Here is a 6,033-nt window from a genome sequence, read left to right as displayed (position 1 = left end):
GGCTCCGAGCTGCTGCCGCGCGTGGGAGGGCTCCGGGGGCGGCAGGCAGCTCCTGCCTCGGACCAGAAAAACAGCAGCCGCCGCCGAGAGGAAAAACACCGCCTCCCCCACCTCTCTCTCCCTGTCCGACCGGCCGGCCCACCAGCGGGCATGAAGGGGCTAAGCTGCGCTTCGCCCCATCTCCACCCATCCGCCCCCGCCGCCTCTCCGGGGGCGCGAAAGGCACCTTGGAAGGAGAGAGGTGCGCCCCGGGTGGAAAGGGTACCGGGGCTTGCTTTTTCTCCGGATTGCACCTTTCTTGAGTCGGGGAGGGGGGTGCTTGTGCCCATATGGTGTTGATCCTGTGTACGCTTTCCTGGGAGTAAACCCCATTGACTGCACTGGAGCTTGCTGCGGAGTAAAGCGCGCATTGCATTGGATACGAGTGGCCGCGCTTTCCTGGGAGTAAACTCCATTGACTGCACTGGGGCTTGCTGCGGAGAAAAGCGCGCATTGCATTCGAGTGGCCACGCTTTCCTGTGAGTAAAGCCGTTGACTGCACTGGGGTTTGCTCAGTAAAGCGCGAAATGGCATTGCCTGCGAGTGGCCGCGCGAGCGTACACCTGTCCTTCTCCTTCTGACGTGCGTATGGGAATGAGGCGTGCAATGAATGGGTTGTGCGCCTGGGATTGCTTGCTGGGTTGCACGCTGGCGTTATGTTAGGACTGTGCCAACATTGCGCTTGCTCATGCACGTGGGTACTGAAGTGCGGGGATGCCAGCGGGGCGAGGATACTCAGCCCTGGCACTTTCCAGCGTGCGCGGCTGCGGGTGAGTGGTATTTCTTGCGTGCAACGAGTTCCCGGTGTTATTTGAAAGGAGGAAGTAGAGAAAAAAATCGGATATTTAACTGCTGAAACACTAGCCAGATATTTTTCAGATATTATTTTCAGGTATTTTTGCTGGTTGGAATCCCGATCGTTTGCTAACTGCAATGTACATTTGGGCAGCTAAAGGAAATTCTGAGAAAGGTTCTCTTCTTTCTAAAACACAGCTTGCCACCCTCAAACTGGTATTTTAAATTGCATGTGTATATTGCAAATGTCCAGTGCATGAAATATATGCTAACGTATCCTTTCTGTCCTGCATACCAGGAAGCATCCGTTAAAAAAAAAAGCAACCAACCTGTAAACCAGAATAAAATATTTTTAATTTTTGTTTTGCATTCCTGCTTTGGGCTAATTTGATCATAGGGGGTGGGGCGGAGCAATTTTCCCTACCCACATGCAAACAGAGCCTCTGCTGAATTTTTAAAAAATGCTCCTCCCGTCCTGAAAGAGAATTACTTGTGTGTAAAAAAATTTCCCAGCTACAGGAATTCAAGAATTCTTAAAAGCAGTTAGGATCAGTGTTCCCTCTAAGCTGAGCTAGCTCACAGATTTTTAACCTGCACCTCCCACATTTTTGTCTTGGCTCAGGAAGAATGACCCCAAAACACACTAATTTATGCAGTAGCTCACAGCTTTAATGCCAGTAGTTCACAAAGTTGAATTTTTGCTCACAAGACTCTGCAGCTTAGAGGAACCATTGGTTGGCATAGTCATGGCTGCAGAACAATAGCATTGGCCTGGGGTGGTCTAACTGGCTGAAGTCCCTAATGAGTGGAAGGAAAGATGGCTTGTAACTTTTGAAAACATGACAAATACAAAAACGGTATTGTTTCCTTCGGCTTTTACTGTGCACTTTTTGGCATTGGAAGGATTGTGGTAGAGAATCCGATAAGGGGGAGATCATGTTATTCATTCGCTATGACTGGCCCCGCTGCTATTGAGTAAAGATGCTTTGCCCACTTTAAAATCCATTTCGTGTTGCAGAGCAGAGGACGTTCGAGGTCACTGGCTCTTCGTGTATACAGACAGCTTCCACCAGCCCCTGCAGTCCAGTTCAGCTTTTCTTCAGCTGCAAACATTCCAAAAATGGCTAATTTGCAATCTGCCAATGCAGGTGAAGAGATAGAACTTGGCATCCAGCATGGGAAAGATTCACATTGATAAGGACTTCTGTAGTGGTGTGTTAAACTAGGATCTGGGAAACCCAGGTTCTAATCCCAATTCTGCCTTGGAAGCTAACTGGGTGACCTTGAGCCAGTCACAAACTCTCAGCCTAACCTATCTTGCAGGATCGTTGTGAAGTAGGGACGCCAACCTCCATGCAAGACCTATAGATTCTACCCCCCAGGAATAACCCCTCCAGACAACGGAACAGTTTCCCTGGAGCAAATGGATACTTTGGAGGGTGGAGTATATGGCATTGTACCATGGTCCTCGTCCTCCCCAGGCTCCATTCCCAAACCTCCAGGAGTTTCTCAACCTGGATCTGGCAATCCTACCCCCCCCCCCCCCATCCCAACGGTGGCCAGGGCAGACTTGGCAACCCTTTTGTGAGCCTAAGAAAGCTGCTTAGGGTCTCCAATGAGAAATGCAGGGTATAAATAAGGTGAAGAAAGGAAGACTGAGGATAAAAAGGAAAGGGAATGGTTGGAGGGCTATGGATATCCAGGGCTGGATTAACAATTAGGCAAAGTAGGCACTGGCCTATAGGCCTCCATGCCTTTAGGGGCCCCAGGTCAGCTTTCCCCATTTCCCTTGTTTGCAACCCTCAGCCAGCACACGCAGCCAGCGACTGAGCCGCCCTCTGTCCAACTTGCCTGGTGTGGCTGCTGCTGGAGGCATCGCCAAGTTTGCCTCTCTCTTTGTCAAAGGGGCTTTTGAGAAGGTGCCTGCAGGGGAGGCCACGGGTGGTAGGGCAGGTGCTCCAACTCTGAGATAATTTGTGAGGGGCCCCCTGAGATTTTGACTGCCGCAGGGTTTAATCTGGCACTGCGGATATCAGTAAGAGATAAGCTGCAGAAAGTTATTTGTGTCTGCACACGTTATTCAGCGTATGGGAGAAAGCGATTACAAGATTCCATAAGACTGGAGGGGAGATCTGAGTATATACTCCTGCCACTGTACATACATTCAGGGGGGCAGCCCTGTTGATCTGAAGCAGCAGGATAAAGTTTGAGTCCGATGGCCTTTAAGACCTTCCTGGCAAACACTCTCCCCACCCCTCTACCTATATGCAGTGGTCGATGACGTCCATTTCAGTGTCTCTGCAGAAGTGTTCATTGCACCTACATGTAGGTGCATGCACAAATAATTCCTTCATATATTTTCACTTTATAAGACACCTCCCCACGCGCACACCTACACATCTACTTATTTCAGAGACAAGAAGCTGCACGGAACTGGCTATTAGCCAGCTCTGTTTGCATCACTGTAGGGCTGTGAGAAGAACCCTATGCATTTGCTATCCGTCACTCAGCTGAATTGGGTGAGCGCAAGCATAAATTCTGGGGGGTAACGCAGCAGGAGAAGATGCAAGAATCAAAAGGAGAGCCTCTGTAGAAAAATTCAAAAATGGTACTTTCCCTCTTAACCAGGAGCCTCAACCCTAATTGATAGGATTCAATAGAATTCTGTGCTCTTCAGTTGTCTGATGCTCAAACTTTGAGCCCCAGGCCCCTAAAGCCATTCCCCCCTTAACCACAGCTGGAAGCCGATTCTTGGGAGTATATTTTTGGATCCTTTTTGCAGCACAAAGAACATTGGCTTTTGTGGACTGTGTAGGACTGCAAGTTCAGCTCCTGTTTTCAACCATCCATTTATCATGTCTCCCCCCCCTCTTCTGCACCCCACCCCACCCCTGCACTGTCCAGTCCCGGAACCTACTGTCTTTTCAGCAGCAGAGGTCTTGGGAGCTGTTCCCTGCCTCCAGAGGAAGGCGTAGGCAGGAAGCTGGCTCTGTGGAGGCCGGATCCTCCTGACCAGTTTTAGCAGCTGAGCGAAGGTTTCTATTCGGAGAGGCCTGAGCGGCAACATATGGTTCCCACTCTGCAGCCGCCCACGGCGACAGTGACAGCATCGACCTGGGTGGGGGCAGATTCTAAGTGCTGATGCACCTCGGTGCCAGCCCACAAACCCCTAGAGATCCAAGTCAAGGGGTCCCCCACCTTTGCAGAGGCATTTGAAACTGAGCTTCCCACCAGGGCTCCCTCTAGCCTTATGCGAGTCCCAACTGCCAGTGCTGGTTCTTTGCAGAAACAGAATTGCATGCCTTTGGAGAGAACCGTGACTTAAATAAAGCTGCATCTGAGATGCTGTCACAGGGGCCTTCTTTTCACCTTGTGACACAGGGTCTTGTGGCATCTGGAAGGCACATTCATTGTGGAATAAGCTTTCCCCAGCTAGAGATTGCTTGGTCACATTGGCTCAAGAAAGGATACAACACAATACTTTGGAAAGGAGATCCTGGAGTCCTTGTAGCCAAGTCAGGTTGGAGGGGAGCTGCAAAGGAGCCAGGATGCAGTACAATGCAAAATGTAATCAGCTTGTTTAGAGCAGGGGAATACATACTTAGGGGCCAAAAATTAGCATCTGTACTAAGAATTCACCCCTGAATTCTGAATTTGTGAATGAACCCCAAGTTCAACAATCTCACGTTGTAATCTCCCCTTGAAGCTTCTCTGAAGCACTCATACCCTGAAAATCCTGTTGGTTTCTAAGGTGCTACTGGTCTCAAATCTTGCTGTTCTACTGCAGACCAACTCTCTGAAACCACACTAAACAAGTCAGTCTTCCAGGTGCCACAAGAATGATCCTTTTGTTATTTTGGCAGCAATGGACTAACAGTGAACCCCAGTGTAGAACTGATCCAGGCCTAAGCAACTGCAGTCCTCTGGAATTTGCCATTTTGAATCCGTGCCTTGTACAATGCCAAGTTTGGCGGCTGAGCACTGTTAAAGTCGGGAAGGAATTCCACACCTCTGCTTTATCCGTGGGAACCACTTTTCAAATGCTTGTTTGCAGGGTTGCTGCCTGGAGAGCAACATGGGTTAAGGGAACTGCAGTATGACCACTGAAGCCCAGCACCTCTAAGAGGAGGATAAGAAAGGCAGATTACAGAGGGGGACTAGTCTCTCCTCCCCATTTGCGGGTGCAACAAAACCCAGACAAGGTTGCAGGGTTGCCATGAGTCATTCTTAGCCCTACCTCCCCAGTCTGCCTGGTGGAATCAGCACACTACTCTTACTTTGAATGGTGTTGCAAGTCACCCAGAGTACAACATTCCCTCTACACGCACATCAGTATTACTCTTGCACAATTCATCCTTCCCAACATGGAAAAGCATTTGCAGAGAGGTGTTTTGGTTTTGATGGACATTCCCCCACCACACCCTGAATTAAAAAAACTTGAATTTGCACACACTCAAGTCCTGGCTGATGGCGGCAGCAGGGAGTCATAGAATCATAGAGTTGGAAGAGACCTCTAGGGTCATCTAGTCCAACCCCCTGCACAATGCAGGAAACTCACAAACACTTCCCTCTAAATTCACAGGATCTTCATTGAGTCCATTCATTACCACACAGTGCATTCCCGCTGCACCAAACAATGTGTTTTGCAACTGGATTTTTTTTTTTTTTTGCTATTCTTACACAGTAGTGTAGTGTGAATACACCCTATTATACAGACAGCTCTGATCTCAAGCCCCGGTTTCCAACAAATCGGGAGCAATCCGATACAGGTCCACGTAGATGCAAGTCCTATTGCCTTCAAGGACAGGTAGGGTTGCCAAGTCCAATTCAAAAAAGATCTGGAGACTTTGGGGGTGGAGCCAGGAGCAAAGTTGGGACAAGCAGAATTGAACTCCAAAGGGAGTTCTGGCCATCACAATTCAAGGGACCACACACCTTTTAAATGCCTTCCCTCCATGGGCAATAATGAAGGATAGGGGCACCTCCTTTTGGGGCTCATAGAACTGGACCCCCTGTTCCAAACCTTGAAACTTGGCGAGTATTTTGGGGACGGGCACAGGATCCTATGCTGCAAATATGGTGCATCTATCTAAAAAAACAGCCTCCTTGGAGTCCCAGATATCCGCAGATCAATTCTCCATTATACCCTATGGGAAATCGGTCTCCATAGGGAATAATGGAATGCCTAGAAGACATTTC

The sequence above is a fragment of the Heteronotia binoei genome, chromosome 13 (assembly GCF_032191835.1).
Source record: "Heteronotia binoei isolate CCM8104 ecotype False Entrance Well chromosome 13, APGP_CSIRO_Hbin_v1, whole genome shotgun sequence".
Taxonomy (NCBI): Eukaryota; Metazoa; Chordata; class Lepidosauria; order Squamata; family Gekkonidae; genus Heteronotia; species Heteronotia binoei.
This window is presented reverse-complemented; position numbering follows the sequence as displayed.